We start from the raw sequence: 14,591 nt of genomic DNA on the forward strand, positions 1-14,591 counted from the left end.
GGGTTCAAGCTAGCTACCTCTAACAAAAACTCTAATGCTAACATGCTGTATCTCCCAAAATGATATTGCTAAATGCCACAAAATTAAAACAATCAAAACTATTGATCAAATAAACAATTATGCTACGCCTTTGCCGTGTCTATGTATGCTGGTGACACCTTAACTGGGGAGGACAGGCTCATATTTTTTATTTTACTTTTATTTAACTAGCCAAGTCAGTTAAGAAAAACATCTTCTTTTACAATAACGGCCAATGGGACTCCCAATCACGGACGGTTGTGATACAGCCCGGGATCAAACCAGGATCTGTAGTGACGCCTATAGCACTGAGATGCAGTGCTGTAGACCGCTGCGCCACTCGGGAGCCAAAATATATGTTATTAATGACTGGAATGGAGTAAATGAAATGGTATTGACACATCAAACACATGGTTTCCTTACGTTTGATGCAATTGCATTCACTTAATTCCAGCCATTTTTATGAGCTGTCCTCCCCTCACCAGCCTCCTGTGTCTACTAGCAATAGTTTGTCACAAAAAACTGTATTTTTAAAGCCTGAAACTGTAAATCTAACGTGTCTCCGGCCCTCTTTGGCATGGCAGCTTTCCCTCTCTGTAGAGGTGCATCAGGGGTGAGACCATGACACTGAAGATGTTAACAATCACCAACAAGGGAATTACATTGCAGTTACTGTCAAGACTAGGTGACTGGCTGGCCAGACCTACAACCACCGAGATGGAGCTTGCCAAGATCATCACCAGGTTGGTTAAGATGATGCCAAAAGCTCTCATCTTATGTGGGTCTGTCGTCCCCTGTTTCTTCTCTCCCCGTCTGCCCCCCTCTACCTCTCCTGGACCAGGTTGCTTCAGCACACGCAGGATGAAGAAGCAGCAGAGAGAAATGACGGCCATCCCAAGGCAATAGACACTAATGATCACATAATCTGTGATTTCCTTACTCATGAAAAGGATACCAAAACATGCATAAGTGAGAGACAACACCCAGATCACGGTTGAACACGCCACCCTGTACCTCCGGAGCCTGTACTTGAGGAAAGCCACAGGTTGGGCCACCGCCAGGTAGCGCTCCACACAGATGCAGCTCTGGAGCAGGGGCCTGCAGGTCCAGGAAAGGATACAGAGGAAATTCACAGCCTGCAGAAACATGTCATTCTGGATGAATAGGTTGCTGACCACATCAAGGAGAACCTGAACACAGAACAACAGCTCCACTGCAAACAGGTTAATAGGGAAGACCTGGGTGGGTTTGAGACCTCCAGAGAGACTTCCATTCAGAGAGAGCCAGAGGCACCAGACCAGGGCTGGTGTCCCCAGGAGGATGCACAGGGCCTCGGCAGTAACGTTCGGCCATATCAAAACAATGGCCAGGTCCAAGCAAACATCCCATATGTCAAGGTCAGTGTGGTTTCCTGAAGAGTCATTCATCCTTGTGGAACAATATCCGAGCCCTGAGATATGAGAGAGATGAGATAACACAATTCATGACTTTATGTTTTAATATGTTGTTGGCAATATACTTACAGTGCCTTGAGGAAATATTCACACCTATTGAGTTTTTCACCCCAAAATTGGTATTAAGGCCTGAATTTAAAATCGATTAAATTTAGATTTTTTGTCACTGATATACACATAATACCCCATACTGTCGAAGTGAATTTTTTGGGGGGGATTTTTTAATTGTTATTAACCTCTACGGGATCGGTGTCCCGTATACCGGACGGTTGAGCTGACGTGCGCTAATGTGATTAGCATGACTATTGTAAATAACTGCAAACTGTCCAGGACATACAGTGGCTTGCGAAAGTATTCACCCCCCTTGGCATTTTTCCTATTTTGTTGCCTTACAACCTGGAATTAAAATTGATTTGGGGGTTGTATCATTTGATTTACACAACATGCCTACCATTTTGAAGATGCAAATATTTTTGGGGTTGAAACAAACAAGAAATAAGACAAAATAAACGGAAAAGTCAATACATTGTAGAGCCACCCTTTGCAGCAATTACAGCTGCAACTCTCTTGGGGTATGTCTTTATAAGCTTGGCACATCTACCCACTGGGATTTTTACCCATTCTTCAAGGCAAAACTGCTCCAGCTCCTTCAAGTTGGATTGGTTCCGCTGGTGTACAGCAATCTTTAAGTCATACCTCAAATTTTCAATTGGATTGAGGTCTGGGCTTTGACTAGACCATTCCAAGACATTTAAATGTTTCCCCTTAAACCACTAAAGTGTTGCTTTAGCAGTATGCTTAGGGTCATTGTCCTGCTGGAATGTGAACCTCCGTCCCAGTCTCAAATCTCTGGAAGACTGAAACAGGTTTCCCTCAAGAATTTCCCTGTATTTAGTGCCATCCATTATTCCTTAAATTCTGACCAGTTTCCCAGTCCCTGCCGATGAAAAACATCCCCACAGCATGATGCTGCACCACCATGCTTCACTGTGGCTATGGTGTTCTCAGGGTGATGAGAGGTGTTGCGTTTGCGCCAGACATAGCGTTTTCCTTGATGGCCAAAAAACTCAATTTTAGTCTCATCTGACCAGAGTACATTCTTCCATATGTTTGGGGAGTCTTCCACTTGCCTTTTTTCTTTAAGCAATGGCTTTTTTTCTAGCCACTCTTCCATATAGCCAAGCTCTGTGGAGTGTACAGCTTAAAGTGGTCCTATGGACAGATACTCCAATCTCCGCTGTGGAGCTTTGCAGCTCCTTCAGGGTTATCTTTGGTCTCTTTGTTGCCTCTCTGATTAATGCCCTCCTTGCCTGGTCCCTGAGTTTTGGTGGGCGGCCCTCTCTTGGCAGGTTTGTTGTGGTGCCATATTCTTTCAATTTTTTAATAATGGATTTAATGGTGCTCCGTGGGATGTTAAAAGTTTCTGATTTTTTTTATAACCCAACCCTGATCTGTACTTCTCCACAACTTTGTCCCTGACCTGTTTGGAGAGCTCCTTGGTCTTCATGGTGCCGCTTGCTTGGTGATGCCCCTTGCTTAGTGGTGTTGCTGACTCGGAGGCCTTTCAGAACAGGTGTATATATAATGAGATCATGTGACAGATCATGTGACACTTAGATTGCACACAGGTGTACTTTATTTAACTAACTATGTGACTTCTGAAGGTAATTGGTTGCACCAGATCTTATTTAGGGGCTTCATAGCAAAAGGGGTGAATACATATGCACCCACCACTTTTCCGTTATTTATTTTTTTCAACTTCTTTGATTCAAGTAATTTTTTTCATTTCACTTTACCAATTTGGACTATTTTGTGTATGTCCATTACATGAAATCCAAATAAAAATCCATTTAAATTACAGGTTGTAATGCAACAAAATAGGAAAAACGCCAAGGTGTATGATATGATATGTCTTATATGGGCAGAAAGCTCAAAGTCTTGTTAATCTAACTGCACTGTCCAATTTACAGTAGCTATTACAGTGAAAAAAGACCATGCTATTGTTTGAGGAGAGTGCACAACAACAACAAAAATTATCACGGCAACTGGTTTGATACATTCACCTCTGAAGGTAAATAATGTACTTACATTTAGTAATCTTGCTCTGATTTGTCATCCTAAGGGTCCCAGAAATAAAATGTAGCGTAGTTTTGTTTGATAAAATCTGTTTTTATATTCAGATGTAGGAACTGGGTTCTACAGTTAGAACCCCTGCTATCTTTAGCTCAACACCAGCCATCTAGATGTGTGAAAGTTAGTGTATAAGCTAATGATCCATCATGTATGACATTCCTGGGAGTGTGTAAACCTAAATTTTGTATTACCATATCATTTTTGTATGTTCTCTATAGTTATGTACTTGAAAACGTATCAATTGACCAATTCGGCACATTTGGGCAGACTTAGTCAAAATAGTCCAGTATTGCAATGCTTCACTGAATCAATCTGAAACTTTGCGCGCACACTGCTGCCATCTAGTGGCCATCATCTAAATTGCGCCTAAACTGCAATATTATATTTTGGCCTTTCTCTTGCATGTCGAAGACTATGTTATATTCTCCTACATGAATTTCACATTTCCACAAACTTCAAAGTGTTTCCTTTCAAATGGTATCAATAATATGCATACAGTGGGGGAAAAAAGTATTTAGTCAGCCACCAATTGTGCAAGTTCTCCCACTTAAAAAGATGAGAGAGGCCTGTAATTTTCATCATAGGTACACGTCAACCATGACAGACATTGAGATTTTTTTTCTCCAGAAAATCACATTGTAGGATTTTTTATGAATTTATTTGCAAATAATGGTGGAAAATAAGTATTTGGTCACCTACAAACAAGCAAGATTTCTGTCTCTCACAGACCTGTAACTTATTCTTTAAGAGGCTCCTTTGTCCTCCACTCGTTACCTGTATTAATGGCACCTGTTTGAACTTGTTATCAGTATAAAAGACACCTGTCCACAACTTCAAACAGTCACACTCCAAACTCCACTATGGCCAAGACCAAAGAGCTGTCAAAGGACACCAGAAACAAAATTGTAGACCTGCACCAGGCTGAGAAGACTGAATCTGCAATAGGTAAGCAGCTTGGTTTGAAGAAATCAACTGTGGGAGCAATTATTAGGAAATGGAAGAAATAAAAGACCACTGATAATCTCCCTCGATCTGGGGCTCCACGCAAGATCTCACCCTGTGGGGTCAAAATGATCACAAGAACGGTGAGCATAAATCCCAGAACCACACGGGGGGACCTAGTGAATGACCTGCAGAGAGCTGGGACCAAAGTAACAAAGCCTACCATCAGTAACACACTACGCCGCCAGGGACTCAAATCCTGCAGTGCAAGACGTGTCCCCCTGCTTAAGCCAGTACATGTCCAGGCCCGTCTGAAGTTTGCTAGAGTGCATTTGGATGATCCAGAAGAGGATTGGAAGAATGTCATATGGTCAGATGAAACCAAAATAGAACTTTTTGGTAAAAACTCAACTCGTCGTGTTTGGAGGACAAAGAATGCTGAGTTGCATCCAAAGAACACCATACCTACTGTGAAGCATGGGGGTGGAAACATCATGCTTTGAGGCTGTTTTTCTGCAAAGGGACCAGGACGACTGATCCGTGTAAAGGAAAGAATGAATGGGGCCATGTATCGTGAGATTTTGAGTGAAAACCTCCTTCTATCAGCAAGGGCATTGAAGATGAAACGTGGCTGGGTCTTTCAGCATGACAATGATCCCAAACACACCGCCCGGGCAACGAAGGAGTGGCTTCGTAAGAAGCATTTCAAGGTCCTGGAGTGGTCTAGCCAGTCTCCAGATCACAACCCCATAGAATATCTTTGGAGGGAGTTGAATGTCTGTGTTGCCCAGCGACAGCCCCAAAACATCACTGCTCTAGAGGAGATCTGCATGGAGGAATTGGCCAAAATACCAGCAACAGTGTGTGAAAACCTTGTGAAGATTTACAGAAAACGTTTGACCTGTGTCATTGACAACAAATGGTATATAACAAAGTATTGAGAAACTTTTGTTATTGACCAAATACTTATTTTCCACCATAATTTGCAAATAAATTCATTAAAAATCCTACAATGTGATTTTCTGGAGAAAAAAAATCTCATTTTGTCTCTCATAGTTGACGTGTGCCTATGATGAAAATTACAGGCCTCTCTCATCTTTTTAAGTGGGAGAACTTGCACAATTGGTGGCTGACTAAATACTTTTTTCCCCACTGTATCCTTGCTTCAGCTCCTGAGCTACAGGCAGTTAGATTTGACTATGTCATTTTAAGCAAAAATTGAAAAAAAGGGTCCGATCCTTAAGAGGTTAATAAAAAATAAAAAAATGAAATGTCTTGAGTCAAACAGTATTCAACCCCTTTGTTAAGGCAAGCCTAAATAACTTCAGGAGTAAACAGTTGCATAAAAAGAATAGTGGTTAACATTCTGTGGGGCTCTATTTTCTTATAACTAGATGTGATGCCTAGCTTAGAAAGAATGCATTAATGATTAAACATAATAGGTTTGTACTGTACTGATATAAATTGTTTAACATAACAAGTTGTGATTCATGTGAGGAGCTGTTAGGGAGTAGGGGAAGATAAGACTTGTGTCTCACAGACACAAACACTGCCTCTTTGTTAGAACGCTCAAGGACGTGTAGTGCAAAAGTGCTGACTCTCTGGACAAGTTGCAAAACAACTTACACCTGGCAACAGTGAAGCGCCAAGGGACTGGGACCAGCCTGTGCGCCAACGATAGGCTGAGTAAGTCTAAACCACGCTCAGTCTCTACCCTGATAGGCCAGCAGGGAGCGGGAACTATCTCTGTCAGAGTATTTAGGGAAGAACTTAGAACAATGGCTTAGTTCTCTGTCTGCCCTGCGTGATATTTCAGTGGACCCGAATATACGAACATCATATTTACCATTGAAGTGGTTTGCATTAATTAAAATACTAGTCTATTATAGAAGACATGTATTGACCTCTTTTTGTTCCAATACCAGATTTGAATTGACGCAACTTATCAATTCTTTTTTAATTACTACCCCATCTCTGTCAGTCAAGTAGAGAGAGAGAGAGATCATGAGCAGCTGGGCTCTTTTGGTCATTTTTCTGCCTGTTTAAATTTTTTTTTGTTTTTCAACAGGACAATGACCCAACACACCTCCAGGCTGTGTAAGGACTATTTTACCAAGGAGAGTGATGGAGTGCTGCATCAGATGACCTGGCCTCCAGAATCCCCCGACCTCAACCCAATTGAGATGGTTTGGGATATCGGACTGCAGAGTGAAGGAAAAGCAGCCAACAAGTGCTCAGCATATGTGGGAACTCTTTCAAGACTGTTGGAAAAGCATTCCAGGTGAAGCAATGGGATTCCCTGTGTAAATTGGAATAGAATCAGCTTGATTCCTTCTGTCGAAGACGCTTGGACATTATTTTTGGATATTTTTTGTGTTATTTTTAACAAACACACCCCCATAAAGAAAATGAGAATTAAAAACAGGTTCAGCCCCTGGTTCAACTGTGATCTGGCGGAGTTACTTCACCTCAAGAATTCCATTTGGCGAAAGGCTCGGCACACACATACTCAGGCTGACAGGCTCTCGTTCAGGCAAATGAGAAATAAGTGCACTCAGGCTATCCGGAAGGCCAAAGTTAGTTACTTGTTTATCAAAAGTATTGGAAAAACTTGTCAATAATCAACTGACTGGCTTTCTTGATGTCTATAGTATACTTTCTGGTATGCAATCTGGTTTCCGATCAGGTAACGGATGTGTCACTGCAACCTTAAAGGTCCTAAATGATGTCACCATTGCCCTTGATTCTAAGCAATGTTGTGCTGCTATTTTTATTGACTTGGCCAAAGCTTTTGATACGGTACACTATTCCATTCTTGTGGTCCGCCTAAGGAGTATTGGTGTCTCTGAGGGGTCTTTGGCCTGGTTTGATAACTACCTCTCTCAAAGAGTGCAGTGTATAAAGTCAGAACATCTGCTGTCTCAGCAACTGCCTGTCACAAAGGGAGTACCCTAAGGCTCGATCCTACACCCCACACTCTTCTCAATTTACATCAACAATATAGCTCAGGCAGTAGGAAGCTCTCTCATTCATTTATATACAGATGATACAGTCTTATACTCAGCTGCCCCCTCCACGGATTTTGTGCTAAATGCTCTACAACAAAGCTTTCTTAGTGTCCAACAAGCTTCCTCTGCCCTTAACCTTGTTCTGAACACCTCCAAAACAAAGGTAATGTGGTTTGGCTAGAAGAATGCCCCTCTCCCCACCGGTGTGATTACTACCTCTGAGGGTTTAGAGTTTGAGGTAGTCACCTCATACAAGTACTTGGGAATATGGCTAGACGGTACACTGTCCTTCTCTCAGCACATATCAAAGCTTCAGGCTAAGGTCAAGACTTGGTTTCCTCTATCGTAATCACTCCTCTTTCACCCCATCTGACAAACTCACCCTGATTCAGATGACCATCCTACCCATGCTAGATTACGAAATCCTAATTAATAGATCGGCAGGTAAGGGTTGTCTCGAGCGGCTAGATGTTCTCTACTATTCAGCCATCAGATTTTCCACCAATGCTCCTTATAGGACACATCACTGCACTCTATACTCCTCTGTAAACTGGTAATCTCTGTATACCCGTCGCAAGACCCACTGGTTGATGCTTATTTATAAAACCCTCAGTGGCCTCACTCCCCCTTATCTGAGATACCTACTGCAACCCAAACCAAAATCAAAAAACACTGTTATTGCACACAGTGAGCACATTTTTACTCCTGAACTTATTTAGGCTTTCTATAACAAATGGGGTCAATCCTTAATGAGTCAAGTCATTTCAGCTTTTTATTTTTTATTAATTTGTAAACATTTCTAAAAACAACATTCCACTTTGACATGATAGGTTATTGTGAGCAGGCCAGTGACAAAATAATTGTTTCAATCCATTTTAAATTATCTGTCAAACAACGAAATGTGTGAATACTTTCTGAAAGAAAACATGAAAAGTGGATGTAAAACGATTAGCCTGAGACAACATACTCAGTGATGTTAAAATGGAAAATAACTTACCCTAGTTGTTTAGATAAGTCCTTGATTTTTATGATAGTTGTGGTGTTCTCTCCTGCAGAAGGCTGAGTCCAACCTGATTTTACATCACCTGCATGAATGAGTGTATGAGAGAGGCAAAGCTCTCTGTTCTTTGTTCTTCCTAACAAGTCACATGGTGCATTATTTACATAAAACATTTATTTGTCACATGCACAGGATACAGCATGTTTAAAAAGTACAGTGAAATGCTTACTTGCAGGCTCTTCCTCAACAATGCAGTTTTCAATATTAAAACCAAAGAAATCGAAGTGTAGAATCCAGAAAAGATTATTGAAAAGAGCACTGAATCAATACTAAGTTAGATAAAATAAAATACACAATAAATAAAATTCACACACGAGAATATACTCTATATACAAGACAAGTACCACTACCAACATCAATGTGCAGGGATACTGGTGATAGTTGAGTTAGAAATGTACACGTAATCAGAGGTAAAAGTGACTGAGCAGCAGGATAAAAATAGTATACACTAGCAGCAATGTATATGCTGATTGTGTGAACATGTGTGATTGTGTGTGTGTGTGTGTGTGAGAATGTCAGTGTATGTGGATAGAGTCCTGTGAGTGTGCATAGAGTCCGTGCAGATAGTCCGTGGTTATACTGTATGATTGTAACCATTGATTAGCTGTTCAGCAGTCTTATTGCTTGGAGATAGAAGTTGTTTTGGATCTTGTTGGTCCGAGACCTGATGCTCCTGTACCGCCTGTATAATGGATGGTATAATGGCTGTGAGCTCGCCCCCAGTGATGGACTGGGCCTTTTACATCACCCTCTGTACATCCTTATCAGTGCAGTTGCCATTCCAGGCGGAGATGGAGCCAGTGAAGATGCTCTCAACGGTGCATCTGTAGATGTTCTTGAGGATCTGAGGGGCCATGCTGCATCAGATGACCTGGCCTCCACAATCCCCCGACCTAAACCCAATTGAGATGGTTTGGGATGAGTTGGACTGCAGAGTGAAGGAAAAGCAGCCAGCAAGTGCTCAGCACATGTGGGAACCCCTTCAAGACTGTTGGAAAAGCATTCCGCATGAAGCTGGTTGAGAGAATGCCAAGAGTTTGCAAAGCAGTCCTCAAGGCAAAGGGTGACTACTTTGAAGAATCAATAATCTATCCCTCCCCACAATCTATTTAGGTGAACCAAAAACCTGGAAATAGGATGAAACATATGATTAAAAAGGAATGGAACAGAATAATTACCAGAGAATTGCAAGACAACTGTTCCCCTACAGTGGAGTTATCCTTCTCTTTAACCCCAGATGCATGACAGTTTCCCAGCCCTGTGGAAGTAGAGGAGGGGCTGAGTAAAGCCCCGATGATCGTAGGAGAGTAGATCAGCATCAAGGTCAGCAGGAAGATCTGGACGGTACGGCCGGCTTTCCTTTCATCAGGTTCCTTGCCTCTTTTTTTTTTTCTCCTTCCCTCCATCATCTGGACCGGACCTGCTCATCACCCTCAGTATGGGTGACGAGTGGCACAGTGGTCTAAGGCACTGCATCGCAGTACTAGCTGTGCCACTAGAGATCCTGGTTCGCATCCAGGCTCTGTCGTAGCCGGCCGCGACCGGGAGACCCATGGTGCGGCACACAATTGGCCCAGTGTCGGCCAGGGTAGGGGAGGGAATGGCCGGCAGGGATGTAGCTCAGTTGGTAGAGCATGGCGTTTGCAACACCAGGGTTGTGGGTTCGATTCCAGGTGGGTTCGAGGCCAGTATGAAAAATAAAATAATGTATGCACTCACTAACTGTAAGTTGCTCTGGATAAGAGTGTCTGCTAAATGACTAAAATGTAAATGTAAGACACAGCAGAACATGTCAATGAACAGAACCGCGGTGAAGACACCAACATTGAATGTGATATCGCCACGGGCAGAACCCATTGACACAAGAAGTAAAAGTGTCAGCAACCTGACATGATCACACATGCCACCCTTTACCTCAGAGTGGCAGAATGAAGGGTCAAACATTTGATAAAGAGGACATTTGTGACCAATAGAGGTGAGTAGAGGCTGTAGAGAAGCTCCATGACAGACTGGTTGATGGTGAAGATCTCCTGGTTCACCTGGAACGAAGGGCCACCCGCCACCAGCCACAGGTACCAGGTGTTGGTGACCAGGCCCAGGAGGCAGTTGAACACCTCTGTTCCCATGTAGACTGGAAGACAGGTGGGCCACACCCAGCACCAGGAGTCATGATAGTCAACCACCCCGGAGTAGTTAAAGCTGACGTTATCAGGAAAATAGGAGTTTGGTTCCTTCATTGTTGCACGTTACTTTCGTCTCTTGAGAACAGGAAGAGCTGTGTTCTAAGACAAAGATGATCACTTATTAGTGAATCAGAAGCAAAGTAACACACTGCGTTCTAAGACAAAGAGGGGGAGCGAAAAACAAGAGAAGAGATAATCAGTGGATCTGGAGAGGTTGCCATTTTAACATCAAATCTAACACTAACATGGTTAGAAATGTAATTTTGATATCATGGATGGCCAGTCTTTGCACCCAAAGATCTGTCTATGAATTTGAGACTCTCTCCAGCCCCATCCCTCAGCTTTTTATAAAAACAGTGGTGGGGAATCTGCTTTGTTATTGTTTGGAATGCCATTTTAACAACAACTCTAACGCTAATGTGCTGTATCTCACAAAATACTGTTGCTACATGCCACCAAATTAAAACAATTAAACATTTTATCGAATAAAAAAGTACAATTCTTCTACGGCTTTCCCATGTCTTCGTATGTTTAAACTACTGTTGCAGTCACTAAGAAGTTAGGCTGCGCAGCGGAATTGGCAGAACAATTTTACTTCAATGTGCATTTATTAACACAACACTCTATCATCTCCTAGCGATAGTTTTGTCACAAAAATCTGTACTTTTAGTGGCCACAACTGTAAATCTAACATGTCTCTGGCCCTCTTCGTCATGGCAGCCTTCCCTCCCTGTAGAGGTGCGAGACCATTTTACATTTTAGTCATTTAGCGGACGCTCTTATCCAGAGCAACTTACAGTTAGTGAGTGCATACAATATTCTTTTTTTTTCTATACTGGCCCCCCGTGGGAATCGAACCCACAACCCTGGCATTGCAAACGCCATGCTCTACCAACTGAGCTACATCCCTGCCGGCCACTCCCTCCCCTACCCTGGCCGACACTGGGCCAATTCAAACCAGGATCTCTAGTGGCACAGATAGCACTGCAGTGCCTTAGACCACTGCGCCACTCGGGAGACCATGACACTGAAGATGTTAACAATCAGCAACATGGGGAAGACACTGCAGATGATGTCAAGACTGGATGACAGGGCGGCCAAACCAACAACCACCGGGATGGAGCTTGCTAAGATGATCACCAGGTTGGTTAAGATGATCCCAAAAGCTCTCATCTTATGTGGGTCTGTCGTCCCCTGTTTCTTCTCTCCCCCTCTGCCCCCCTCTACCTCTCCTGGACCAGGCTGCTTCAGCACACGCAGGATGAAGAAGCAGCAGAGAGAAATGACGGCCACCCCAAGGCAATACACACTAACGAGCAAATAAGCTGAGATTTCTTCATAACCTATTTAAGCGACAGGAGAACAAGCGTAAGCAAGTGACAACACCCAGACCACTGTTGAACACGCCACCCTGTACCTCCGGAGCCTGTACTTGAGGAAAGCCACAGGTTGGGCCACCGCCAGGTAGCGCTCCACACAGATGGAGCTCTGGAGCAGGGGCCTGCAGGTCCAGGAGAGGAAATAGAAGAAATACACAGCCTGCCGTAACATGATATTCTGGATGAGTAGGTAGCTGATCACCTCAAGGAGACCCTCCACACAGAACACCAGCTCCACTGCAAACAGGTTAATAGGGAAGACCTGGGTGGGGTTGAGACCTCCAGAGAGACTTCCACTCAGAGAGAGCCATAGGCACCAGACCAGGGCTGGCGTCCCCACGAGGAAGCACATGGCCTGGACAGCATGGCAAATCACTGGCACAACACAGAACTGGTCCACGCAATCATCCCAGTTGTCAAGGTCAGTGTGGTTCACTGAAGAGTCATTCATCCTTGTGGAACAATGTCCGAGCCCACTAAGAGATGAGAGAGGGAAGATGAGACAATTCATCACTTTGTTTTAATATATTGTTGGCAAAATACTGATGCAATATACTGATGCAAACATACATAAAAATACTTTGATATACTGTACGTTGGTCTACAGTTATGTCAGTCAAACCATTGTTTATTCTCCCAGAAAGTCTGAATGAAAACATGAAGAGGAGATTTAAAGCAATTAGCCTGAGATAACATACTCAGTGATGTGAAAATGTAAAATAAACTACCCTAGTTGATTTGGTAACTCAAAACTTGATTCGCAGTGTTCGTGTTGTTTTTTCTCCTGCAGAAGTCCAACCCGATGGAATAACACCTATATGTATGAGTGATTTTAGCCAAATCTCTCTGTCCTGTATTCTTCCTAACTAGTCACGTGTTGTGTTATTTACATAGATTGAAGGAGCACAGAAACTACATAAAGAAACTACATATGCTTGCACGCACACACACACACACACATACGCACACACACACACACACACACGCATACACATAAACACACACACACACACACACACACACACATATGGAATTTCAACCTGCTCAGGGATTTGCATTTTGGTCTGAGCAGAAATGGAAGCATCATCACTCATATCACTCAGCACCTGTCTGTCCCAGCCACAGGTTATCCCAGCCACCTGCAAGGGCTGACTCTTTCACCTTCCATAATCAAATCATATGGGCTTCAGACATTCACAGTATTAGTCTGTTGTTTGGATTCTGGATCTCTCTCTAATTGCATAGTGCCTACAGTATAGATTTGTACTGACAGTTAAACCATATGTGATATCTTCAATTAAAAAACATACATTCTATTATTAAACACACACCATTTGTCAAACAAGTGAAAAACAGGCTTCAAATTCAGACAACCACATCCTTTAGAGTTCCAAGTCTCCCAAAAACACTAACATGTTGAGTAAAATCTCTTTTCTTTGTGTCTGTGTGTGTAGTTTTCTTTTGAAATGAAAAATATTGAAGATCAGAATCAACTCCAGAATTAGGCCTTACTCCTACAGAGGCAGTTACAACAGCTAAAAGACAATGTTGGCTGTCATGCAAATAGCTAGTGAAAACATCAGGGCAGGTCCCAATGTTCATGGAAGCTAATGTTTTTTTTTCCAATGGCCCTGTCTGGGTTTGTATGTTTTGTAAAAATTATACAGTGCTTTCATCATTGAAGGGGGATACATATTTAATGACATGCTGTAGTGACAGTAAGACAGGGATGTCACGACTTCCGCCGAGGCTGCCTCCCCTCCTTGTTCGGGCAGGTTTCGGCGTTCGTCGTCACCGGCTTACTAGCCACTGCTGCTACATATATCATCATTCCACTTGTCTTGTCTTGTCAATTACACACACCTGGTTCTCATCCCGTCATCAGTCCATGTATAAGTGTTCCCTCTGCCCCCTTGTCCTTCAGGGTGATTGTTTTATGTGAGTTGAGTGTAGCTCGGTGGAGCTACTCGTACCTTGTATTGCCGGGGTAGATTGTTCCCCTGTGTCTGTATTTTGTTGTCGCTATCCAGCGCAACTGTGTACGACGGAATAAACTCTGTATTCTGTGATTTACCCTCCTGCGCCTGACTCCTTCTAATCACACTCATCACAAGGGACCTGAACTGTTGAATCAATCAGATTTGCTTTATTCAATACTTATTTTTAAAAACACAGCAATTCATTTCAACATAGAACAATATAGAACACCACTCGATAGTAGAGAAGCAACTGCTATACAGGATGTAAAAGAAGATAAAAGGTGATTTTGCTAAATTAAGATTGTAGTATATACTGTAATTTGGGGGTTACAATTTGTCAAACCAAGCAAAACAGCCTGGAATAGGTTGGAATTGTGATCATGAGGTGATAGTAAAATTGCAAAATATGTCTTCCTAATTTCACTTACGTTAACA

Source organism: Coregonus lavaretus (assembly GCF_964263955.1).
Source record: "Coregonus lavaretus genome assembly, contig: SUPER_35_unloc_2, whole genome shotgun sequence".
NCBI lineage: Eukaryota > Metazoa > Chordata > Actinopteri > Salmoniformes > Salmonidae > Coregonus > Coregonus lavaretus.